We start from the raw sequence: 26,963 nt of genomic DNA on the forward strand, positions 1-26,963 counted from the left end.
AAGATAATTGTCATAATGAACAATCAAGGAAACTACACGAGATAACGAGTGTAGCTCATTTTCAGGGAGCAGACTTGGGTAGAAATTTCGAAGTACGCCCAGAACGCAGTTGTAGGATGTGATATTGAAAACCTGCTCATTCTGAAGTTCGCTGTGTTAGAATAATTAATGTATGAAGTTCCCCCAGTGCCTGAGAGGGAAAAGAGCAAGTCTTCAACGCATATTTTTCTGTGCTTGACAGCATGCCTTCGAGGGAGTTATTTGTATATTAAATATATGTCCTTAAGTTACTTCAAAATATGTAAAATGCCTTTGTTTGGCTGTTTTGGGTTTGTTGGGGGGGGGTTGTTTGTTTCAGGGTTTTTTTCTACATTGTTAAAATTTTTGTATACTGTATTCCAGCATTTCTGCTGCTCACATAACCTAATAGGTGAATTGTGCATGTTTGCTGTATTATTGCTGACATAAATGACATGGTAAACCACTGAAAACAGAGGTGAAAGCGAACTGAATTTTTGTTCCAAACCTGCATGACAAGGCTAATTTCTAGTTTAACTGTGTATTCTTCTAGACAATGTCTTCCTGTCATTTAGAAGCACTTAAAAATATGAAAATAAATTGCTGGTTATTCATATAGATTATTACAGATTCCTGCGGAGGAGGAGGTGACACAGCAGGAGAAGGTGACACAACTGCATCAGCTTGGTTCTTTACCCGACTTAAATTGATGTAGGTAGGAACATTTCCCTCTAGCTGGGGATCTGTGATATTGACAGATTTATTTGCTATTAAGGACCTGGAATTTAATTTACCTGAACTGCAAAAGAAGTTTTGATGGATAAAGATATAGGATTGGACCAATGCAAAAAAAAAAAAAAGTCAATCACTGAACAATTGGTGTCAGTTTATTTTATTGTGTCTTAAATCCTGGTTTAGCTTAATTTTCTAAATTACTTTTGAGATATAGTTCATCAAGGTGTCTGAAACACAATGGCAGAAAATTCTATGGATCCAAATAGCTTAGTAGGAGTTTTAAAAGGATTATGTAGCTGTATGGATAATTAAAAAGCCCAAAGAACTGGTAATACAGGCATATGTAAGGGATAGAAATACATCAGGGTGTAAAACAAGACTAGATTTACATTGTTGGAAATAGTGTTTCCCAGTGCAGGCTTTTTCATAATCCTTTATCATGGAGTTACTCATCATCACTTACTTCACTTCATCTGGGACTGATATCTGTGTGAATAAACCACTTTTAATTTTGCCAACGCTTATATGTATTTTCCTTTTTGCATATCTTAAATCAAGATCTGTTCCACAATAAAATAGGTGGGAGTATTCCCAAAGACTGACAGGCATTGGATTATGCCCTAAAGGAATCATTGTGCTTCATGCAATGCCAAAGAATGAATAAGCATGAAATCTGATTAGATCTATTTTTCTCGTGTTACAGTTATTGTGATTTGCACAAAAGCTACTCAACATATTTTGCAGATGATGTACATTTTATGCATGTTAGAGAAACAGATTTTTTCTTCCACACTTATTTATTTAATCCCAATATGTTAAATAGGTAGCTGCTCACAGAAAGAAAGAGCGAAGCAGTTAACTACGTGGGGAGTCCTTAAGTGAAAAATTTTGCAACAGAGATTCAAAAGTGGTTTACACCTGAGGCTGTACTCCCTCGTGATGAGGACAGGATAGCAGAGTGTAATTCCTGGTTTCTGTTTCTGACCCTGGGGACTGACTAGGTGTGTGACCCTCTCTCAGTTTACAGGTCTGTACGTAGTAACTCAGAGTTTGCCTTACTGAAGCAGGTTAAGAACCTTGTCTTCAATGCTCCAAGAGTCACTGTGGAAAGACTTTTAGAAACACAAAGCATTGTGTGGAAACAGTAACAGAAACACAGGCAGAAATAGCAGAGCTCTTGCATGCCAGGAACATTCAGCCTGTAGACATAAGTCAAAAATATCAGGGATAATTCATGGCTACGTCAGAAGATCAATTTTCCCTATACCAAGCACAAACTGAAGCTTACTTTAAAGTAAAGCAAATGCAGAAAGTGTGCTTTCCAGACATGGAGAAAAAAAAAAAAAAAAAAAAAAAAAAAAAAAGAGCTAATTTAAAGCACACTGTAGTAACAGTTAAGTAACAGATTTTTTCTTCTCTTAGGTGTTTTTAGTGGCATAAGAACTGCTGTTTGGACAAGTTGAACACTTGAAACTCATTTTTTAGTTTGTGCTTTATAGTTTGCTCTCGGTTTTGTTATTTGTTTGGGGCTTTTTCCAAGCCATGAGCTTCTGAAATGCAGTAATAGAAATCTTCTGATCATGATCTCTGCTGGACTAGAATGATTTTACACTTCGGTGGTGTAACTGTGAGCCAGCTAAGGAATTTGTTTCACGTTAGATCATTATAATTGTGAGTTCCAGACCTGGCCCTCTAATTCTGTTTGAATTAGTCACCCCTGGTAGAGTCTATCACACTCATGTGCCTTGACTGTTCACTGTGAACCCCATGTGGCAGGGCTTTTATAAACCTTACCTTTTCTTCTTAAAAAAAAAAAAAAAAATTACCTATGTGCTCATAGCTTTACAAAAACCAGGTCTTTATGATTGTGAATGCTATCCTGGACATTGCTGGACTGCAGAATAGAAAAACAGAAGCGTCATGTGATAACATGATTAAGACACTCAAAACTCCGTTAGTGTGCATGGTCTCAGGCTTGTCCAGGTGGTAGCATGAGCTCTGGAGCTCCTCTGAGAAATGAAGGCAGGTTCGCAGCTCTCCCCTCTCAGAGCAGGAGCGCTGTGTTACCGCGCAGAAAAGCAGGCTTGAGGTAATTCTTTCATCTGCCGCAGGAGGGTTGGCGGACTGCAGGAACACTGAACCGCAGCCCCGAAGTGCTGCCTCAGCCCTTGGTTTGAATCACCGGCAGCAAACCAGAACGGATAAAAGGGAAACAGAGTAAGGGAAGCGACAGGAATGAGTGACATCCTAGAGAGACACGAACTGTGTTAGCTCAGGTTAGCACACAAGGTGAATTGACATTTCCTGGCCAGGTCTATATTTTAAATATATGGTTATACAAATACTTCAGGTTTGTTTGGGTTTTTGCCCGTGCTAAACCGTTTTGTAGAACCTTTTTTAGTCACTCAGCCCCTTTTCTCACCAGTAAGTCAAAATACCCATTCCATGTTTTTTGAACAAGAAATCTTGTTCAATATCAACAGAAAAAAATAAAATAGCAAAGAGCAAAATCTTCTTCCCCTTTGCCAGCCCAAACACACACAGCAGCTGCAGAGGCACAGGGAAACTGGTGTGTTTCTGATGCAGAAAGTCAGGGACAGGTGTAAGGTTCAGTCTTTTCCTACGGAGGCAGAAAAGGCGCAGGTTTTGCCACTTCAGTGGGCGTCCTCACGCATCTGCCGTCCCCGTTCCCATGCAGCACGTGGCATCCAGCTCTGGGATTGCTGTGCTGACTGCAAAGAGAAGGGCAGAACTGTAGCCCTGTGGAGCCTGGGTGATCTGGAGGTGCCCACACCCTGCCTCCTCCCAGCCCTGGGCAGTGTCTGTGAGGTTTTCTCTATCCAAACCCCTGAGGATGTCCTCACATCCCCATCTTCCCAACGGTGCCAGAAAGGTTCAGGCTGGCTCTGGGGTGATAGGACCCATAGTGCTGCCAGCTCAAAACAGAAAGGATTGCTTTTCCTTTTTTTTGGTAATGATAGAAGGGATAGCACAAATTGCTCATTGAGAACAGCCATTTTCTCCATTGCCATAACATAACTGTCTTTGCCTGTTCCCCAGAGCTTTACTAGTACATAATTTCCAGATTATCACTTCCATCTTGTGCATATGGAGATGCTACTCTAGTAGAGTTCATCCTCAGGAGAAAATATTACGCATTTTAAATTGTTCTCCTTGTCTTTTCCCTGCAGATATATTTTATGCTAACAGGGAACGCAATATTCAGTACAAACTCGGGAACAACATGGTGAACTATAATAATTATTGGACCTGTTAGGTCTATTATGGAAATAAATCTTCTGTGAACCAACATTTTCCCTCTTATGTTTCACAGAGAGACAGTAACCCTTCTGCTGTCAATGAATTAATTTGCTAAAAGAAGCTGGAGTTCGTAGATAAATCTTGAGATTATTTCTCATTTACATATTAGCTTAGCATTTATGTGCAGTTCCATTTGTGTGATACTCCTGGGGACAATCCAGGGAACAATATGAATCATCTAAGATGTTGAAATTAGGCTGCAATAGAAGGGGACAAAACCTACGTCTAGTTGGTTTTGTTTTTTGTTTTTTGTTTTTTTTGAATTATTTAGAATAGTCTTTGTGATTAATTATCTAGCACTGTATGCATAGTATTCCAGAGTCATTTTTGCATCTGTCTGATGCTGGAGCATACTTGAAGAAATCTTTCTGTGCTGAGACTCCTTCAGAGTGTGCATTATCTCAAGGACTACTGGTTGTGGCTTGTGTGATTACCTGGCTCAGACATGGATTGTTTTTTTCTTATTATTTATGGTGAAGAAACAAGGTCAGAGGCATAAATGAAAGCAGGACCAGTGTACTTCCTATTTCCTGTGGAGTCCCCAGAGCTCTGGTTTGAAATAATTACTGCTGTTAATTAATGATTTGCCAGCTGTCTGCACTAATTTTATAGCATTTATGTATGCAGAGCCATTGTGCCTCACATTCCTGCTTGAGAATCAAGAAGCAAGACACTAGAATCACACTAACATGTTCATTTGTTATTTTGAATATAGTCTGCTTGTACAGAGCAGACTGTAAGGCTCACGGAAGAAGTTTAGTAGCAGCAGAGATCTACTTTGGGACATTTTAGACATTTTCATTTCAATTTTTGCTTGATTTTGGGCAGTAATACATCAGGAAAAAGGCAAAGTGGCCTGTTTATTCTTACTTTAAAGGTTCACATCAGTTTAAAATTGGAGTGAAAAAGCTGGGCACTATAATGTGTTAGCCAGACCGATTCTTACCGAAAACATAATTTCTTTGTGTGTTAGTGGCTGCCCCACTGCCCTGAATGCCTACACAGAGCTGAAATGCCTGCATGGCTTTGCTTGCTCCTTCCATCACCCCTTCATAAAACCCTCATTTTTCCTGAAGATTTGGGAAATCAGATGGTTGCAGTAACAGAATTCCCAGTGACCAATTCCATTTCTCTGTAGCAGTCCTGCAGTTACAGTTGGCTCAATGTTTAGTGCAGTATTTGTTTCCCCTTCTCTCCTTTGAGGGCTTCTGCCGATGTGGGCTGTTAAGCAGCTGCGGCATTTCTGACAGAAATGGCAATATCTTAGTGGTGGCTGTCTGTACACACCCTGTACAGTGTTTAGAGTTAGAGTGGGAGCCCACTACTCTGGAAGTGATTAATCTAACAGCTGAGTGTCCTGGTTTCAGCTGAGAGAGAGTTAATTTACTTTCCAGTAGCTCGAACAGTGCTGTGTTTTGGATTTAGAATGAGAATAATGTTGATGACCCACTAATGTTTTAGTTGTTGCTAAGCAGTGGTCAGGGACTCTTCAGCATCTCATATTGCCTTCCAGGGAGTAGGCAGGGGGCACTAGAAGTTCAGAGGGGACACAGCTGGGACAACTGACCCAAACTGGACAAAGAATATTCCATACCATATGACAACATGCTCAGTATGCAAACTGGGGGCACAGCTGGTCAGGGGCCACTGCTCAGGAACTGTCTGGGCATCGGTCAATGAGGGGTGAGCAATAGTACTCTGCATGTTTATTTTGTATATAACAACAACAAAACCAACTATTATTGGTGGTGGTGGTTTTGTGGCTGTTATTATTGTAATTATTATTACTGTTATTATTATAATTATTATTACTGTTATTATTATTATTCTTTTTCCCCTTCCTTTTCTGTCTTATTAAACCGTCTTTACCCCAACCCACAAATTTTACTTTTTCTTCCTGAATCTCTCCCCCATCCTGCTGCAGGGAGAGGGAAAACAAGTGAGCAAGCTGCTGTGTGGTGTTTAGTTGCCAGCCAAGTTAAACCACAACAGCCATTTTTCAGACTCCCAACGTGGTGCCAAGAGGTGAAGATAATGACAGGTCTGACCAGAGTGTTTTAAAACAAATTTTTATAAACATTCCTTATATTAGTTTAATAGTCACAGATCACAGTGTTGATTTATTTGCTCACAGAGTTATTGCACTTGTTCTCAGAGTTGCACTATGGAGCACCTTACTTGCTGTATATGTTCCCTCTGGGGGCTGGGTTAAGGTTATAATTTTGTTGTTGTTTGTGACACTGGCTTCTGATATGATAAATTTGCTGATCATGAGACTAATCTGGTATCTGTACTCAGACTGCCCCCACCTCCATACTCTGGGAGCCATGTCTCAGAAACTAGTAATAATTATGTAATAATTACGAAACTAGTAATAATTAGTAATAATTTATGACTTCTCCTTAGAGAGCCAAGCTATGGATGAGACAAAGTGGGGCAAGGTGTCCCCCACTCCTTTACCCTCCTTTCCTCCTTTTTGTGTTCCCCTTTTCCCTATTCTCCAGTTACGATAGTTACGATAGCTCTTGAGAATTTTGATTATTATTGGGATGTTCAGACTGGCATGTTTCTGTTGATATGTCTTACATTACTGAATGTGCTCCAGATCTTGTTTAAAGTTAAATATCTATTTAAGAATACCATCCAGAGATCTACCTGGAGGCTGGACAGTTGTGAGTTTCAGGGTGTATGGGACAGTATGGGCCAGCACCTAGGACAGTAGGCACGTCCAATATTTTGGACTTCATCCTTAAACAAGAGCAGAACCCTGAAAAACTAGCAAAATATTTGGTAAAAGTGAGCTGTCACCTTGGCGATTTCTGAGAGCCACAAATCACTGCAACATGCTGAGGCCTGGCCTACCCCCACTGAGCCCTGTTCAACACCACTCACTACCCTCAAGGGCAAGAGCAGGTCTCTTAATCTAACAACAAAGTGATAGGTTTTGCAGCTACTCCAACCCCCATGACGTGGCTGAACCAGACAACCAACCCATGTCATTATCAGTCACTCCTATACACATGGAGAAAGGTTGGAAGCCAAAGTCCACACATTCAATAAAGGAAGAAACTCTTCCCTTACTTAAGGGAAGAAGTGGATGAGGCAGACTACTCCAAAGCAAGGCCATCATGAGAACAGAAGGAAGAAGACACAGAACTCATAAACAAAGCAGTAACCACCCAATCTCTATCCCTGTGTTTCCTGTGGGATATGTGAATAGATTTCAGCCATTTTCCAGGTGAGCACATTGTCACCTGTCTGTTCCAATGCTGGGATAACTGGGCCAGTAGCCTGGAATTAGAGGGTAGGGAAGCCAAAAAGCTGTGATCTGTTTCTAGGGAAACAGGCATTGACAAAATGATTGGAAAAGGGGCATGAGGCCTCAGCCTCTGGACATGCCTCCAGTTCAGGAGAGAAAGAAAGGTATACCCTCCAGGAAGATATTATATATCACCCAGGCAAGTGGATCAGCACGGAGAGGGATATCCTGGACCTGAAGAAATTAGCTGTGCTGGAGGTGATTTATGGTAAACCATACAAAAAGTGTCCTGGTTTCAGCTGGGATGGAGTTAATTTTTTTTCCCATGTGAGGAATGAGACAACTCTTTGTAGAAATTAAAACAATTTATTAAAACAGAAAAAAAATTGAAAAATTGCAAAAAAACTAACAAAATATAAAAATTTGGGATCCAGATGGCTCGAGAGATATGCCCCAGGAGCGCAGGGATTCAGGAACTTTAGGCTTAAGACAGCTCTGAACCTCAGGTAGAAAAAAAAAAAAATAAACTTGCAGTTTAGGCTGGTCAAAAAGAAATTTATTTCTAAAAGCCCCTAGAAAGGGGTAGGCTTCTCCAGCACTGCCTTAGCAAGCTGGAGAGGAAGGGAAAGAGAGTGGGCGTGTCTTCTCTTACACTTTTATAGCTTTTGCTCCGCCCACAGTCCGCCCACAGCCCACCCACAGTCCACCCCCCTGGTTCAAGGCGGTTGGTGTTTTCCCCTTGACAGACCACCTCTGTCCACCAATGGCTCCTCCTGGTCAGAGGGGTGATATTAGTTGAGATAAGGGTCATGTGCTTATGGGGGGCTGGGCTGTTTGTTGCAACTGGGGTTTTTTTAAAATCTGCCTTGAAACCAAGATACAAGTAAAACATAAAAATACATCCAACACATCTTAAAACACTTGTAAAGGTATACAGTAAACACAGGAAGACCATAAAAGCTTGATTATTGTACCTGGACTGATGGATTGATTTTAACATTCAATTTAAAAATATTAAGCTCAAATTAATTAAGGCACTTAATATGCAAAGACCAAGCACAAATAGGGATTTCATGTATGACAAGTCCCCCCTTTTTCTCTTATGCTCACATCTTTGGTCTTTGCATTTAAGTGGAGGTGGATAACTCTTCAGGGATAGATTCAAGCTCTTTAAAACTGTCCCACACTTGCTGGGCAATTTTTCTCTCCTTTCTAGTTTTCTTATTGTTACTATTATTGATATGCATAATCTTTTGAGCGAATGGTGGACGCTGCTGTTGTCCTTGAAGATCCTGGATCAGTGGCATGCTTTGGACGACAGTGGTGATTAGACGGATGAAACAAGGGATTAAACAAGGGAGAAAAATAAGTCCTGTAAGGGAAAGTCCAACAATAATTAAGGCTTTCTTCCACCATTGTCCTTGGAAAATATTTTCCCACCATTCAGAAGTGATCAAGGGCTGCCATTTCTGCACTGGAACATGGGCTAGTTTCCTGATGTTTTGGGTAATCTTGGTGATGGCTTCGCCGTGATCATCAATATGGATGCAGCAGTCTGAGGTGTTAAACTTGCCACATACTCCACCTTCTTCAGCTAGTAAATAGTCCAATGCCAGCCTATTTTGGTACACGGCTGCTCGAGTTTGCCCTTGCTGTGTGTTAAGTAGTTCAAGAGCAAGAGAGGTCTCATTAGTGATTACCTCAATTAGTGCTTGCAGTCTGATGATCCGGTTTAGCATGTAGATGGGAGTTCGGTACCCCCAGCTCCCATCCTGTGCCCATGTTGCAGGTCCATAAGTCTCTAGGATCCTCTCAGGTGGCCACTCTTCTTCTCCCCATCTCTGGGTCCCTCCTATTACATGTCTCTTAGTACGGAAAAGTTCATCATAAAGGGAGATTCCAAGGTGGGCTCCAGCGTTTTCAGCAAGTAGGAAGAAGTTTGGTTGAATGGCTCCAAGAGTGCAGCTCCCTTTCCAGCGAGGTGGTAAGTTGGAATAAGCTCGGTTACCACAGATCCAGTAGAGGTCTTGTGGTGCTTCCCAGAAGTGGGGTTGTATACTTGCTGCTGTAATCCAGTACTTGGAAATTTGTGGCAGGACAGAATATGGATTTCCTTGATCCCAGCACTGCCAGAGTTTTTTAACAGGATTCAAAATGCAATTTTTGTTTTTAACCTTTTCTGCAGACCAGAATACATCTGGTTCTTGAGGTATCCACCAATGTTTTTGCCCATCAGTTACCAGGTACCTTTTGCATATTGTCTCACCAACTTCTTTTAAAAATTTTCTTCCTTTCCTCCAGATGCATTCTTCTCCAATAACAGTATTGCTTAGCAGCCAGGTTTCATTGTCATGTCTGGTTGTGGGGGAGAGATTACTCAGTCGGAGTAAATCGGGGGGTCCAAGACTGACTCCCCGCCAAGGCCAACTCTCCGATTCTAAAGTTCCTCCGCACACCCAGCAATTTGTTAAATTTAGCTGTTGTCCAATCCTTTCTGCCAGGTCAATAAACAAGTTTTTCCTTGACATCAAAGGATTGTTTTCTTTTTGTTTTTCCTTTTCTTCTATGACCACCTCTTGGATCAGGTCAGTGTCATAGGTCTTTCTTTTTAACAAATCTTCTGTCTTGGTTATGTATCTAAAATTGAAACAGAGCCAATCGTCTTGGGAGGGGCACTCTCCCTTCTGCTTATGTATTTGGGTGCCAATGTTTTTGCCAATCCAGTACTTGTGACCTTTTTCTGAGCAGATACTCAACCTTGTTATGTTATAACAAGATGGATTAACATAAGTATGTGCTCGGAAAAAGTGTCGAATTTGAAATGAGCCTCCTTCTGCCTGGTACACAGTCTTGTAACATCTGTTACAGCGGCTGTCGGCTGCTTGTGTAAAGGGAGGCCAGAGGACCCAGAGACAGATGACACTCAGTAGCAGGATGTTGCTCACTTTCCCCTTTAGGCATACCCGAGAGGAGCTGTCAGCATTTGGGTTGCCTCTGCTGGTGGGGGTTGTCATCTTTGCTTCTTTCGTCCTTTCTTTAGGCATCTCACCTTCAGATGGTTCTTCAGTGACCTCAGGCTTCTGGAAACTCATGGTTATTTTAGGGTTGGCCTTGTCAAAGATTAGAGTTATCGTGCCCGTAATTTTGGAGTCTGATTGGACTGTTATTGGAAGAGAATGCTGGCTTCAAATGGAGCCTTACTATACAGTTGATGTGACAATATGGTTGTGTGAAGGCAGAATCTGTAAAAGGGAATAACAAAGAACAGAATTAACAGCAAAATATTTTTAACTTAGTTTAACAACTTGTAGCTAGCACTTATTACTGAGGTATAACTGGGGAAGAACTGGGAGTACAGGATTTTATTAACTTGGAGTGAGGGATGCTGAGTGGAGCTTTCAAACAGGGTGTTTAGTTTGATGGTTTGTCTGGAGGTTTCTTCTCTTCAATTGGTGGTGTTACTGGACCCTTCACCCTCTTGACATGTGTCCAGCCCTTTTCAAATGTCCGGACAGCTGTTTCTGTGGTTAGCTGGACCTGAAATGGACCTTCCCAGGATGGGGTTAATGACTTTTCTTTCCAGGATTTTATTAACACCCAGTCACCTGGATTGATGTGATGTAAATTAAAATCAAGTGGGGGAGTTTGTGGTAGAAAACCTCTTTCCCTTAGCAACTCTAGATTTTTGGCAATTATCTGTACATATTGTTGTACATTGGTGTTTCCACACTCTTTCACATTCAACTCTTGTGGTGTAGCAAGGTAGGGTAATCCATACAACATCTCATATGGTGAACAACCCAAATCAGATCTTGGCTGTGTCCTAATTCTAAGAAGAGCAAGTGGAAGGCATTTTACCCAGGTCCATTTTGTTTCCAGCATTAATTTTGTGAGGGTGTTCTTGATTGTCTGGTTCATCCGTTCCACTCTCCCAGAGCTCTGTGGATGCCACGGGGTGTGTAATCTCCAATTTGTTCCTAATTGCTGAGCCAATTGTTGTACAATTTGGGAGGTAAAATGAGTACCTCGATCTGAATCTATGCGGTGGACTATCCCATAACGGGGGATAATTTGCTCGAGGATCACCTTACTCACTGTCTGGGCTGTTGCATTGACAGTTGGAATAGCTTCCACCCAGTGGGTAAGGTGATCAACGATTACCAATAGGTATTTCCACCTCTGGACAGGAGGCATTTCTGTAAAGTCAATTTGAATGTTTTGGAAAGGCCTGATTGCTAATTCAATTCCTCCGCCCGTGTTCTTTTTCATTACCTTTTTGTTAACCTTTTGACAGATTACACAGTCCCGGGTTATTTGGTTGGCTATTTCATAAACACCAGTGCATCCAAAGGTTCTGAGATAGTGATCCGCCAGAGCCTTTGAACCCCAATGATTGCTTTGGTGGATATTTTGTAGAATTTCTCGGGTTAAATTTTTGTTTAAAATTTGGCGTTTATCTGGTAAATACCAGCGACCTTGAGAATCCTCATTAGCTCCAATTAAAACTAATTTCTGTTTTTCCTGATCAGTAAAAATGGGCGTGGGTAAAATGTTAGTTTGTGGAATAGTGTCAGATGTGGTGGTGTTAGTTGGAAGTTGGTTTACTTCCATCACTTTTACCTCTTCTTCCACTGCTGCTTCTTTTGCTGCCAAGTCTGCTAGGTTGTTCCCCCGAGCTTCTTTTGTGGTTCCCGATTGATGACCTGGAATATGCACCACTGAGATCACCTGAGGCAGTTGCAGTGCTTTTAGAATTTTTAGGATCAATTCCTTATGTAGGATATCTTTCCCTTTGGTGTTTAGGAACCCCCTTTCGGACCAAATTTTTCCAAAGGTGTGGACTACGCCATAAGCGTATCTAGAGTCAGTGTAAATGGTCCCAATGCTTCCAGCTAGTCGGTGGAGTGCTTTTTCTAGGGCATAGAGCTCACAGACCTGAGCTGACCAGGTCGGTGGCAATCTGCCCTTTTCTAGCACACACATTTGGTGTCCATCGACCACTGAATAGCCAGAGCATCGTTTTCCATCCACCACTCGAGATGACCCGTCAATGAAGAGGATTTCCCCTTCATTGAGAGGACAGTCCACCAGGTCCTCTCTGACTTTTGTTTGGATGTCAATTATTTCAATGCAATTGTGTTCAATTTCTTTTTCTGATGGGGTCTCATAAAGAAATTGAGCTGGATTTTGGTGTGTACACACAACTAACCTCAGGTGGTCTGAGTGCATGAGAATGGCTTCATATTTGACTATTCTTGGATCAGTTAACCACTCTGCAGCCCTGTGAGCTAAAATGGTTTTGATTGAGTGTGGTGTATGCACTGTCAAGTCTCCACCAAAAATGAGTTTTTGACTCTCCGAGACCAGAACAGCTGCTGCGGCGATGGACTGGATGCAGACGGGCCATCCTCCGGACACTGGATCTAGTAATTTGGAAAGAAAAGCAACCGGCTTCCTGACTCCTCCCCACTCCTGGGTCAAGACGCCATAGGCAACTCCCTTCTCCACATTAACAAATAGATCGAAGGGTTTTTCTAGTGAAGGAAGGCTTAAAACAGGTGCTTTTGTTAATTTCTCTTTCAGATTTTGTAATTTTTGTGTGTCTGAATTAGTCCAATTAAAAGGTTCTTCTTCTATTAGTTTTTCATATAAAAATTTGGCAGATTGTGAATACTGATCAATCCACAGTCTGCAGTATCCAAATAGGCCTAATAATTGCCGGATTTCTCGTTTTGAAGTTGGAGGTGGTAGATTTAGGATTCCTTCTACTCTTTCAGCACTGAGTTTTTTTGTGCCATGGCCAATTAGATGTCCCAAATACTTCACCTCCTGTAGCACAAATTGTAATTTAGGTTTTGACACCCTCAGCCCGTTCCTCCCTAGAAAATTCAGTAACTGAATTGTAGCAGTTCTTACCGTAGACTCCTGTTCCCCAGAGAGGAGCAGGTCATCTACGTACTGAGTTACCTGAATCCCTTCGGGTGGAGAAAAGGAACTTAGCAAATCTTCTAGCGCTTGGCCAAAGAGTGTGGGTGCCTCGGTGTACCCTTGAGGCAGGCGAGTCCAGCGCAGCTGCTGCCTCCGTCCAGTGTCTGGATCCTCCCAGGTAAATGCAAAGATGTCTCTGCAATGAGAATCTAGAGGACATGACCAGAAAGCATCTTTAAGGTCAATAACAGAGAACCAGGCATGTGCTGGGGGTACCCGACTCAGGAGTGTATAGGGGTCCTGCACCAGTGGGTACCTGGTTTGGACTCTCTTATTGACCTCACGCAGATCTTGTACAAGCCGGAATGACTTATCTGGTTTCTGGACAGCCAAAATTGGAGTGTTGTAACTGGATTTGCAGGTCTCAAGAATTCCATCTTGTAATAAGTCCATGATAACAGGCTTCAGGCCCTTTCTTTTGTCCTTGGAGAGGGGATATTGTGGTACACGTACTGGCTGGCTATTTGGGAGCAACTCAATTGTTAGAGGTGTGATGTCCATTTTTCCCCGGTTGCCAGGTTTGGCCCACACTACCGGGTCAATGTGTTGCTCATCTACTAAAGATAAAACAAACAATTTAGTGGTCATTTTTCCACCCTGCGGTACCACCCCAACCCTCAGAGGTATTTGGAAGTCACGTCCTAAAAGATTGATCCCAGCTTGAGGTAGGTATAGCACATCCCCTGTATGGGTACGTCCTTGTATGGAAAGGGTTACATTTTTAATTACAGGAACAGCAAAGCTTTCACCATTAGCACCATATATATCTAATGTATCTTGAGAAATAAAACATCCTGGAGGTGTTTCAGTGACACAGGTTCTTTCAGCACCTGTGTCCACTAAAAACTCCACTTGTTGTCTCTGGGGTCCAGCTTCTAATTTTATCAAGGGCTCTTTAAGATGTTTTTGCCCCAGAGAATAAAGCCCCTGACCCCTTCAGTTGTTCAAAATTTGTCCCTCCATTTGAAGGACTCCTTGATCTCTCTGCTTTTTAAAACAGTACCACTGCCCGTGGCCTGGTTTATTACAGTATGTGCAAATTAACCTCTCAGGTCTTTGAACAATTGGGTTAGGTTGTTTATTGCAAACACAAACCTGTGGCTGTTGCTGAGAGCAGATTTGGGTTTGCTGTTGTGGGATGCCCCTTTGGGAATTTCTTTGTGTAGGAGGGTTGTGGATTGGAGCATTAGTACTGTTATTCATTATTCGGCTTTTAGCCTTCATCCTCTCTTCATCCCTCCTAACAAAGACTTTTTGGGCTTCCTCCAGTAATTCATCTAGTTCCCTCTCTGGCCATTTTTCCAATTTTTCTAATTTTTTTCTGATGTCAGGCCAGGAGTGAAGCACAAAATGTACCTTTAGCATAGTTTTGCCTCCCTCACTGTCTAAGTCAATGACAGAATAAAGTTGAATGTTATTCCTTAACCGAGCCATCCAAGCTGTTGGGGACTCATCCTTTTCCTGTTCCCCACAAAATGCTTTTTTCATATTATTAACTCGAGGAACAGCTTCTCTAATCCCTTTTATAATTAAATTTCTGTAGTCTTTCATGTTCCTCCTGCCCTCTTCTGAATTTGTGTTCCATTCAGGGTCTGTCAGTGGTAATTTTTGTTCTCCAATTGGGCCCTGATTAGAATTATTTTCTCTGTCCCAGACTGTCACTCCTGCAGCTCTAATCAATTTTCTTTCCTCAATGGTGAATAAGGAGTGAAGGATGGATTGTATCTCTCCCCAATTATAAATATTAGGGCCGAGGAATTGATCAAATTGGTCAGCTAGACCAATGGGGTCAGCCATCAGGCTTTTCATTTCTTTTTTAAATTCCCGTACCTCAGATGAAGCTAGAGGTACAACTACATAACCAATTCCTCCTTGAGCATTTCCCATGGGTACCTCCCTAAGAGGTAAAATTTTAGACTCATGGGGAGTGCTCAGGCAGGTGGGACAGTCAGGTGTTTTAAATGATTTCTTTCTAGTGCAAGATGCTGGGCCATCCTGGCTAGAAGAAATCCTTTGTCCGGTTGTCTTTTTGTGAGAGCAGGAAGGAACAGAATTTTCTTTTTCACTTTCATTCTCATTTTCTGAGTCCCTTTCGATTGGGTGGCTTGATGAAGGAAGGACCCTTTCTTGTTCAATTTGGACCCTCCTTTCTGGAGGAGTTACTGGAGGAAGGTAGTCTAGGGGGTCCCACTTTGGTTTATTTAATTTAGGTTTTTGTTTTTCTTTCTGTTTGTGTTCTTCTGCAATGGAAAAAATTTGGTTTGAATTTTTATTAAGTCCAATTGAATTAGATTTAGTTTCCTCTTCCAATTCTATTTTTTTGCTTTGGTCTTCATTTTGTTTTTGCCAATAATTTAACCAAATTTTAGCATAGTCTAATTCATCAGAATGTTTTGGAGCTTTGTAATGTACATAAGAATGCAAAGCCTCACAAAGCCATTTTTCAGAAGACCCATACTTGGGCCATCTGAGACCATCTTTGTTAATTCTATGTTTTGGCCACTTAAAAACACAGTACCTAATCATTTGACACTGGTCTTTTTCTTTAGTTAAAAGATTTTCTTCCCACTTTAGGAGCATTTGCCCTAACGGACTGTCTGGGAAGATTTTGTATTTCTTCATTAGGTCTTTCTTTTTGCTATTCGCTTGTCCCATTTTGTTACTGGGAAGCAAACAAGTAGCTAGTGCAGAAGAAAATTTTTTTTTTTTTTTTTTTTTTTTCTAATTAAATAAACCAAAGTATTGTATTATACAAAACAATTAAAATATTGCATAAGGAAATAATATTACAAAATAACCTAAATTCAATACACTATCACAATAAAAAAATGATAATAAAGTTATAAGCATAAAATACAATACAACTAATGTAGAGAAAAGCAAGCAGGGTTAGTAGATATATAAGGGAATAAATGATGGCGAATCTGTGGGAAAAAAATTAGATATGGCAGGCTGGTGAGAAACAAATATGTTGCAAGAAAAATTAATTTTAATTATAAAAAGAATAATTAGTGAATATTTAAATTGGTTAAAGTATAACTGAAATTTAGATAGTTTTATACATATATACTTAAAATTTAAGAAACAAGAGTTGTCTTTATTAGCAAAGGAGAGATAAATTTAAAATATTTATAACCAAATTAAAGGAAAAAGATTATAATGAATAACACAAACAGTAATTCAAAATATCAAAGTAGTGTCTTATGATTAAAGCAGATAAAGCAAATTACAACTACAATCCAATAACCCAAACACTCCAAACAAACAGGAAGTATAAAGGTGCTAGATAGCACTGACCACAAGAGTGCAGCTAAAACAAGTTCACACATGCACTTAAAACGGCAAAGGGGTGCAGTTCAAATTAAAAGGACACAAAATGGCGGCCGACCACGTGGCGGCCCGAAATTTCAAAATGGCGGCCGACCACGCGGCGGCGCGAAATTTCAAAATGGCGGCCGACCACGCGGCAGCCCGAAATTTCAAAATGGCGGCCGACCACGCGGCGGCGCGAAATTTCAAAATGGCCGCCGACCACGCGGCGGCCCGAAATTTCAAAATGGCCGCCGACCACGCGGCGAAAAAGGAAAAGAGAGGGGTTTAAAATGAGGTTTCTCCTCAGTTCTAGACCCGAGGAGACTGAGACACTAATAAAAATGAATTTGGGGCTGCGCACACCCCTAAAACGTGGAAACCTCCCCCCAGAAAGGCTGATCACCACACTCGATCTTCCCCTCTGTGTCTCTAAAGGGGTGATCCCTCGTGGTGCCCTTAAAAATGAACCCTTTCAAGCACACTCACACACACACTGGGGGCGGCCAACCCCCCCACACACTCTCTCACAAAAGGAATTCCACTCGGAGGTTCCCCAAAAACTAATAGCCCTTAAAAAGGGTAAGTCCCTAACTAAGTTCCCTTTAAGAAGGGTTCAAGCCTTACCACAAGTCTTTCTCCACCGGAGGTGTCCTTTCTCTGCTGCAGTAATCCTTGTGGGAGCCCAGAAAATCCAAGGAGAAAAAAAACAAAAAAATCGCAAAAATTCAAAAATAGTAAAATTAACCAAAATACCTGGATTTTAGGGCAAAAATAGGATCCCGGAGAGCCCCCAAAAGAGTTGTGAGGAATGAGACAACTCTTTGTAGAAATTAAAACAATTTATTAAAACAGAAAAAAAATTGAAAAATTGCAAAAAAACTAACAAAATATAAAAATTTGGGATCCAGATGGCTCGAGAGATATGCCCCAGGAGCGCAGGGATTCAGGAACTTTAGGCTTAAGACAGCTCTGAACCTCAGGTAGAAAAAAAAAAAAATAAACTTGCAGTTTAGGCTGGTCAAAAAGAAATTTATTTCTAAAAGCCCCTAGAAAGGGGTAGGCTTCTCCAGCACTGCCTTAGCAAGCTGGAGAGGAAGGGAAAGAGAGTGGGCGTGTCTTCTCTTACACTTTTATAGCTTTTGCTCCGCCCACAGTCCGCCCACAGCCCACCCACAGTCCACCCCCCTGGTTCAAGGCGGTTGGTGTTTTCCCCTTGACAGACCACCTCTGTCCACCAATGGCTCCTCCTGGTCAGAGGGGTGATATTAGTTGAGATAAGGGTCATGTGCTTATGGGGGGCTGGGCTGTTTGTTGCAACTGGGGTTTTTTTAAAATCTGCCTTGAAACCAAGATACAAGTAAAACATAAAAATACATCCAACACATCTTAAAACACTTGTAAAGGTATACAGTAAACACAGGAAGACCATAAAAGCTTGATTATTGTACCTGGACTGATGGATTGATTTTAACATTCAATTTAAAAATATTAAGCTCAAATTAATTAAGGCACTTAATATGCAAAGACCAAGCACAAATAGGGATTTCATGTATGACATCCCAGTAGCTGGCGCAGTGCTGAGTTTTGGATTTAGGATGAGAATAATGTTGATGACCCACTGATGTTTTAGTTGTTGCTAAGCAGTGTTCAGGGACTCTTTAGCTTCTCACATTGCCCTGCAAGCAAGTGGGCTGGGGGCAAAAGAAGTTGGGAGGAGACACAGCCATGACATCTGACCCAAACTGGACAAAGAGTTACTCCATACTATATGCCATATATACCCCAGTATATAAAATGGGGGGGGGACAGCTGGCCAGAGAGCACTGCTCAGGAACTGTCTGAGCAGTGAGTGGTGAGCAATAGCATTGTGCATCATTTGTTTTGTATATTCTAATGATTTCAGAGTTCTTCTTATTGTTGTTATCATTATTACTATTTTCCATTCCTTTTCTGTCCTATTAAATTGTCTATGCCTCAACTCACACATTTTTGTCCAATTCTCTCCACCATTCCACTGAGGAATGGCTGTGTGGTGCTTAGCTGCCTGCCAGGCTAAAACACAACACTGGCTTAGTGTTTGAGCTATTCCTGACCCCCTGCTGCTTTGAGTTCCTCTAAAGGGTTTGTATTTTTCACACCTGCTCCTTGAAGATACTGTTCAGTTTGTGTATTATTCCTTGTAGACAAAATGCTCCTTCGTAATGTAAGAAAGAAAGAAAAAGCACATGAGTTTATCTAAAGCACCTACAGAAAAAACAAAGCAATGCTACAGTAATTCCAGCTTTCAGTAGTCTGAGTAGTGATGTGCTCTGAACTTGAATTAGAAAAGTTTCATAGTATTTCAGTTTAAAGCATAGCTGCAAGTGCTTCACCTCGGTAAACGGCAAAATTTCTGTGGAAGCCAAGTAATGGTGCAAGGATTTGGAGTCTTTTGAAAAAGATAGTGTTACACAAATTTTGGATCACCACAACAGCAAAAAATATGGGACAACTGGTTGGTTTATAGGTATATGTATAACACAGGAGTGATCTAAAGATTTACAGGTCCCCTCTGAGGCCAGACTGTGCTTATTTCTATATCACTTTTACACTCCCTTGATTCAGAAGTCTGCAGTTTTTGCTGTCTTTATCAGATTTGGTCACTCACAGGGAAATGTCTTTCAAGTAAGCACCTTAAATTACTAGATATTGAATTACTAAGACCATAAAGCAAGGTAAAAAAAAAGCATGCTTAGATATCAGTGGCCACAAAACATGCCAAAGGATTTCTCTTCTCCTCCTCCCTTTCTCCCATCCCAAACAATCCTTTTCAATATTGAACAGGTCTGAGAACAATCCAATCCAGCAGGTCAAGATAGGGTCAGATTTCCTGACCTGCTTGCCCCCACCTCTTGATAATCTAGAAATGAAAATCAATTCTTGTCTTCGAGCTTGTGAGGAGCTCATAATTGCTTTAGACTAAAGCACCGAGTGCCTGCTTTTTCTGCCACCTTTCAATTCTTAGAGATGGGGATGTCATTTTTCAAGTCGAGTGCACTGTCAGAATTAGATTGCGTGGTAACCAAGTAGAAAGATTTCTGCTCAGAATGAGATTTCTTCTCACTGCTGTGCCTTTTATTTTGGTCCAAATTCTTTTTTTCACTCTTATCCACAGGGATATCATAATACATTTTGAGCACATTATCTATGAAATATAATTATTTTTATTAGGGACAAAACTGGAGCTCTTTTGTAGCCACTGAAATTAATTGATAAAGAAAAACTGAGGCTAAATTTGCTTCCTGATCTTTTGTTTGCTACACTTTCTGCCACATACCATACCAGTCAAATCTGGGTAGAATTACAGCTTATTTCTATTAAGTATAGCTTTTTAGCCAATTAAACTGAACATAGTACCTATTCAATTATGATAGAACATTTCTAGGCCATTTTGGATTGCTCTGAATTGCTTTCCTGAAAATAAGTTTGTGGGATGCTGTGCTGTGCCAGCTATCTGGTGGGGCTTACCCAGCACAGGGGGCCCCGACAGGAAGCTTGCTGCCCCTGGAGTCAGGAGAATGGAGCTGGAAATCTGGTCCCAATTGTCAGCTGGGGAGGAGGGAACTTGCTTAGGACCATACTCCCTTCTTATGAGATTTCCTGTGTGAGCCTGAACCCTCAAATCTTTACCACCTTATTTGCACTGATTTCCAAAGCAGATAATAAAATAAGAGGGATCCAGACTTTTCTTTTTTTTTTTTTTATGTGGAGGATCCTGAGAACCTTGTGGGGAAAGTTAAGTGGAAGAGTGATGTATCACTTGCTTTTCAGCAGTCTTTTCCCTTTTACAGCTCATGAGTGTATGTATATCTATTTTCATCTATCCTGATTAAAAATACCCCATTTGCGATATTGGTGTGGGCTTGGCTTTTACAGTTTTTGTCTCTTATGCTTAATACTATGGCTGTTATCTAGTGAAAGGCCACCCTCACCTCTGGGGAAGAAGATCAGAAGAAGTTCTGCCAAACAACTCTAGCATTTCTGACAGCACAGGTATCCTACATACCTGCAGTAAAATTAGACAGAATGTAGCTCTTTCCCTACTACTCCACTGCTGATAAGATTAGTGATTTGTCCAAAAGAGCCATTTAGACAGTGAAAGAAACCATAAATAAGACAATGATTTATTGCTAGAATGTTTTTTTTCTAATGCATAGATATTGAATGAACATTTTTGTATCTGTTTTTACCTCATTTGGCAGCTGAGAACTTCAGTAAGGGGAGCTGTGCCAAAAATTACAGTAAAATAAAACCCAAATAATTAATTCTGTCAATGAATGATGGTAGGATATCAATAGCTAAGAATAGTCTTAAAGTTAAGGGGGAAAAAAAGAGTAGAAAGAGGAAAGACAATCCTTGCTGGAATGACCAAAATAAGGGCAAGATTAGAGTAGTAGAATTTGTTTGTTTGTTAGTTTGTTTGTGGGGTTTTGTTGTTGTTTTTGTGGGAGTTTTTTGGGTTTTGCTTTGTTATGGGTTGTTGGTTTGTTTGTTTGTTTTTGAGATCTGTGCTGGCTCTTGACTCTCCTTTTCAGAGACTCTGTCACAGCAGGTAAACTCACGGAGTAAGTGAGCGCTTGGTGCTATCAACCTCTCTTTCCTGACAAGGAAGAACATCAAGACAGGAGGGCATCTTTCACTAAACAAAGTCCATTTCTCTTCTAATACCAGCTGGCCCAGGGGAGTTGCATCAGGTAATGTCAGTGGAATCTCTCTTTCATCTTTCTCCTCACTTCATGGATTCAATCCTTTCTTCTCTCTGGCCACTCTCCAGATGGCACAGCCATCGTGTTCGTGAAAGGAGGTTTGAAGCCCAAGGCCCATCTTTACCCTCCTTGATGTCATGAGAATTGCACACACTGATTTTGAATGTCACATTTTGAATTGCACTTACTGATACTACAAATAAGCATTGGTCTTGAATGGAGAATGAAATAATATATCCTTAAGTCAGGTAGAACTCAAGCACATGAGTTTTGTATTCATGTACTCTCCTGTACTAACATATAACTGAAAAGCAAGATAATTTTTTACTTCAACATGATCAGAAATGCTAGTACCCTCTGTTTACATTCCTACGCTTGTTACTCTGTCTCCAGGAGGCAAGTTCTGGTTTTGTGAGCAGATTAGCAACATTCTGAAGTTTTAACATATCAGTGGTCTGTGAGAACTTGTTAAATTGTAATTTTAATTCTGAACTTCCTGTGATTATTAACTAAGTTTGTGTTCTTAGAGAAAACAGTTTTCAGCTTAACTTCTTTTTCCTTATATCTTGCTTTCTCTGTGTAGAAAACTCTGAGGTTCTCAGACAGGCTTGAAAACTGAAGGTGCAGAGGTGCAAACCTAAGACTCTGCTTCTGGTTTTCAAATAAAATGAAAAAAAAAAACAACTTTCTGACCAAAAGTAATTTGAGAGCAGGAATGAATTTTTCTTCATTTCTTTGTTTTGCTTTTGATAATTACACCAAATCCCTGTAATATATTCTACACTGAATTACTGATATGCACTTTCAACCTCAGCCCCCAAGCTCCGCTGCTGTTTCTGACTGGGAATAACAAACACACTTCCTCCTTTAATGTGCCCCTTGAGAAGTGACTAAATAAAAATATTTATCGCTGCCTTCCTTGCTCATATGCATCATCCCAGGTGTTGATGTTGAACCCCATTTTTTTTCCTGTTATTTCTTGCTCCTGAGTGCTGATTGAGATCAGGCTGGGACCTGGGGCCTGTCCTGCTGGTAGGAATGAGCTGGTTCCAGGTGGAGGGTGGCCTCAAGGCTGCTAAGCCTGTAAATGACTGGACATGTAGCATGATGCAAAATGACATGTTGCCTTCAGAGTCTGTGGGTCAGAGAGAAAGAATGTTTTCTCCAGTAACTTCAGGGAAATGGAGTCTGTGAGACCTGATAACACATGAGCCCCTTGGTCACCACATTTTTACAGACCTTTTCAGAACTTCCACAATTGCATCAGGTTCTAATTTGGATTCCCACTTTAAATCTTGTTTTTCTATATCAGTTTTTCAAAAGTTGGTGATTTTAGTGTCCCTTGTGTCCAGCCTGAACCACATGAGGAAATCCAAGCAGCACACTGGCAGCCAGACAAGGCAAACAAAACTCATTTTTTCATGGCATTTGATTTTGACTTGCAAAGTCACTTTACAGACAAGGAGTGCTTCAGATCTGTAGCACACTCAGGGCTCTATTAATTCATATGGCTGCTGGATGTTGATCTAGATCCAAATCACCTTAAAAATTAAGTTATCTGCCTGTAGACCTTCACTCAAGAGGAGCAATATTTACTTTTTTCCTTACTTAATGCACACAGCATTGTATATTATACGGGTAGCATGAATGGTAGATAAATCTAGGTTCTGGTTTTGGCATTCAATGGTACTGCTAATAAAAGAAATATGTTTCAAACAACTTTGTATAAATCATGGTTATTTTTGTAGAAGATTAAACAATAGTTTGGTCCCTCAGGATATTCATGAACAGATGAAACATTAACCACAGGGTCTTAAATGTTTTATAAATCTGCAGTACATTCCTGCAATGGAGAAATAAAACCCGTGATTTATAAGCCAGCAGCCCATGGCAGGATATTTACTTTTGCAGAAACAGGGCTGCACATTAGGCAGGGCTGGTACATTTTGTTTTATCAAAATTTGGGATATTCTCTGATGAGTTGCATTTGTGCAGTGAGCTGCACCTCATTGTGCATGGAGGATAATTTTATATTAAATATAGTAAATTATTTATTTGCTTGTGTGCAACAGCTGTGTCTCTGGACTTACAGTTTTTGGGTTGTCAGACAAGCAGTGGATGTAGCAAACATCCAAGGAAGTCCATTACTCATAGACTTTTGATGCAGGACTTCTAACACAAATATAATATAAGATATCCTTTATAATCCAGACTACCTGGCAATCCTAGAATGAGGCCAGGTCATAGCATGCCTTAAACATGTAGCAAAGAATTTCTGCATTGGCCAGAAGGACAAAAGATCAATCTTGGGCTCAAAGGCAACATAACCCCCACCCCGCCCCTGTCAAGGTGGAGAGCAGGTTTGAGGGAGGTTCAATCTCACTGCACATCACGGCACAAGCTTTTCATCCTGCCCACTGACCAGTTGTGTACTCATTTAAGGGTAGGTGAGACTATTTGGCATTGGTCCCTCACTAATCTGGATGATGTGGACAGTTTAGCCACCTCCTCTTGCCTTGGCTCCAGATTACTGCGATGTGCTCATGCCCAAATAATTAGGGTAGGGGTGTTAGGTCTCAGCTCCCACAGTCAGCTCTGCTTAGGTGTAACTTCAGCTGCAGGAATCATTTCATCTCATCTTTTCAAAATATGCACAATTACAAATCCCTTTCACTTGTTGTGGCAGAGAAATGACAAGAAAACCTGTGAACCTCTGAGGAAACTTCTTTTTTATCATTATATATCACAGGCAATGCTGCTATTCAGTGCCACACACTTCCCTCATACAGTAGAAGGGAATATGCTCTGCTGGGAAAACAGAGGCAGATGGGTCAGACTGGAGAGAGGTGGCCAGAAAGCACGATTCTTGTTCAGTGGAAACACTGGGCTTTAGGTCATCTGGTTTTCAGCCCAAACTGAAAGATGCTTCTACCAGGGGGACAGAGAAGTTCCCTGGCCGTGAAGCTCGTGGCTCCTCCCTGCTTGCAGGAAGGACATCAGGCCAGCCTTCCCCTGGAGGTACTGTGAGGTCCCATGTGCTCATTTCAGATAACAGAGTTTTTACCAGGCACATGTGGTGTGCTTTCGGGAAAATTCCAGCTGGTCGGGTGGGTACCTGGGACATGCTTCCCACAAAAGCAGGTGTGAGACCTGTCCCAAGGACCCCAGGTGTCCGTGTCCCAAGGACCCCAGGTATCCCAATCCCAAGGACCCCAGGTGTGCCTGTCCCAAGGACCCCAGGCGTCCCTATCCCAAGGACCCCAGGTGTCCCAAGGAGCCCAGGTGTCCATGTCCCAAGGATCCCAGATGTCCGTGTCCCAAGGATCACAGGTGTTGCTATCCCAAGGATCGCAGGTATCCGTATACCAAGGACCCCAGATGTCCCTATCCCAAGGAGCCCAGGTGTCCGTGTCCCAAGGACCCCCGATGTCCATGTCCCAAGGACCGCAGGTATCCCTATCCCAAGGACCCCAGTTGTCCCTATCCCAAGGAGCCCAGGTGTCCCTATCCCAAGGACCCCAGGTGTCCCTATCCCAAGGACCGCAGGTGTCCCTATCCCAAGGAGCCCAGGTGTCCCTATTCCAAGGACCGCAGGTGTCTCTATCCCAAGGACCGCAGGTATCCCTATCCCAAGGAGCCCAGGTATCCCTATCCCAAGGACCCCAGGTGTCCCTATCCCAAGGACCCCAGGTATCCCTATCCCAAGGAGCCCAGGTGTCCCTATCCCAAGAAGCCCAGGTATCCCTATCCCAAGGACCGCAGGTATCCCTATCCCAAGGAGCCCAGGTATCCCTATCCCAAGGACCCCAGGTGTCCCTATCCCAAGGACCCCAGGTGTCCCTATCCCAAGGATCGCAGGTGTCCCTATCCCAAGGATCGCAGGTATCCCTATCCCAAGGATCGCAGGTGTCCCTATCCCAAGGAGCCCAGGTGTCCCTATCCCGAGGAACCCAGGTGTCCCTCCAGCCCAGCGTCGTGGCGGCGGATGGGCAGCAGGGGACGCTCCGCGACCGCGCAGCCGGTTCAGTGCCTCGTCCTCCGGACGTGACTGGGAGTAAATGCGCGCCTGTACCTATTCCTGGGAGCACCTGTACGCCTGAGAGCCTGTACGTGTGAGTGCCCACACCACAGGTGTAGCCTTACGCCCACACATCCCTCTGCATACATTCCTCCCTAATTCCTTCCCATGACAGAATTAAAAGCAAAAAGCATCAAAAACCCAAACAAAACCAAATGAAGTCAAAAAAGGCCAAACAAAACAACAAAACTAAACCAAACCAAACAAACGAAAAGCAAAAAAGCCCACCCCAAAAAAACAACAGAAAAACCCCCAAACAAACCATAAACATCCTTCCCTAAAGCAGGTAGGGAGGATTGGAGGTCAAGAAGTGTCTGTGCAAAAATAAAAAGAGAAGTACAAATTAAATAAGCATATCTAAAAACCAACCCCAGCTTGATGCAGTAGGACTTTAAGACATAATTGAATTGAAAAGGCTGAGGCCCAAGCCTTAGGAACACAGACTATGTGCCACAATTGCATGGACCCTATTCATTTCAGCTAGTGACATCAGCTAGAAATTGAAAACTACTTTTAAATATACCAAGCAGTTCCAATTGCCAAGCTGTTGTGCTCTCCCTGACTTGCTGTGGTTTAAGATGCCTCTTTTAGGTTTTGGGAAATACGGATACTCACAATTGTCATGTGCTGTCACTCACACTGCTTAAGTCAGCCATTTATGAATTAAGAGTAATTTTGAATTAATTAAACATCAAGGTCTGGCTGTCCATTTCTGCTCCATACCTAGTGGTACTGATTTGTGTGCTTCTGAGAGTGAGAGTTAAATAACTTTATTGCTGTGCTGCTGGCTGATTGATAACAGAAGGCTTCAACTAGTGCTTTTTGTTTCCACAATGCAGTATTGTTCAGGAACACAATAATTTAGCGATACTGTAAGGTCAGAGCACTTACAGCTTATTGTCTCACTGGGCAATAATCTGAAGTTTTGCCTGGAATATTTGTGGGCCTTTGTGTTTTTTAAAAGGCACGAATTAATTTGAAATCCAAAATTTTTCAGGGTATGGAGCAAAGCCTGATCTTAGCTATGGGCAGGCAACCAGTGCCAGGCAGACAAAGATGCTATTTCAGAATTGCTTCAATATAAACCAAAGTTTTGGCCCCATAAAGAAGCCTGTTAAAATTATGCATGTATTTGCTGTGTGTGTTGTGCAGGCATCACAAAAATAGTCACTGCATTGGTAATGTGACAGCCAAAGTAGCTGTTTTCACATTTCAGGGCTTAGCACTATCAGCAGATGCTGATGGAACAACCCAGAAACCCAAAGCCCAGCCCAGAGCAGATAAAACACTTTTTATGTTACCTTTAATCTGAGCGGAGAAAAAAACCCAATTTATTATTCTGATAGAGAAAGAAACTTCCATGTGATAGTGTATGTTCATGTAAATAGGTTTTGAGGTTGGTGGCTTTCTCCATGGGCATCAGGAAGATGCTGCCTGCAGGTGTCCTGGTCTGGAGAGGAAAAATGAATGGTAGGAAGGAAAGGAAGAAAAGGACAATCCCATTGAA

Source organism: Aphelocoma coerulescens, chromosome 2, assembly GCF_041296385.1.
Source record: "Aphelocoma coerulescens isolate FSJ_1873_10779 chromosome 2, UR_Acoe_1.0, whole genome shotgun sequence".
Lineage (NCBI taxonomy): Eukaryota > Metazoa > Chordata > Aves > Passeriformes > Corvidae > Aphelocoma > Aphelocoma coerulescens.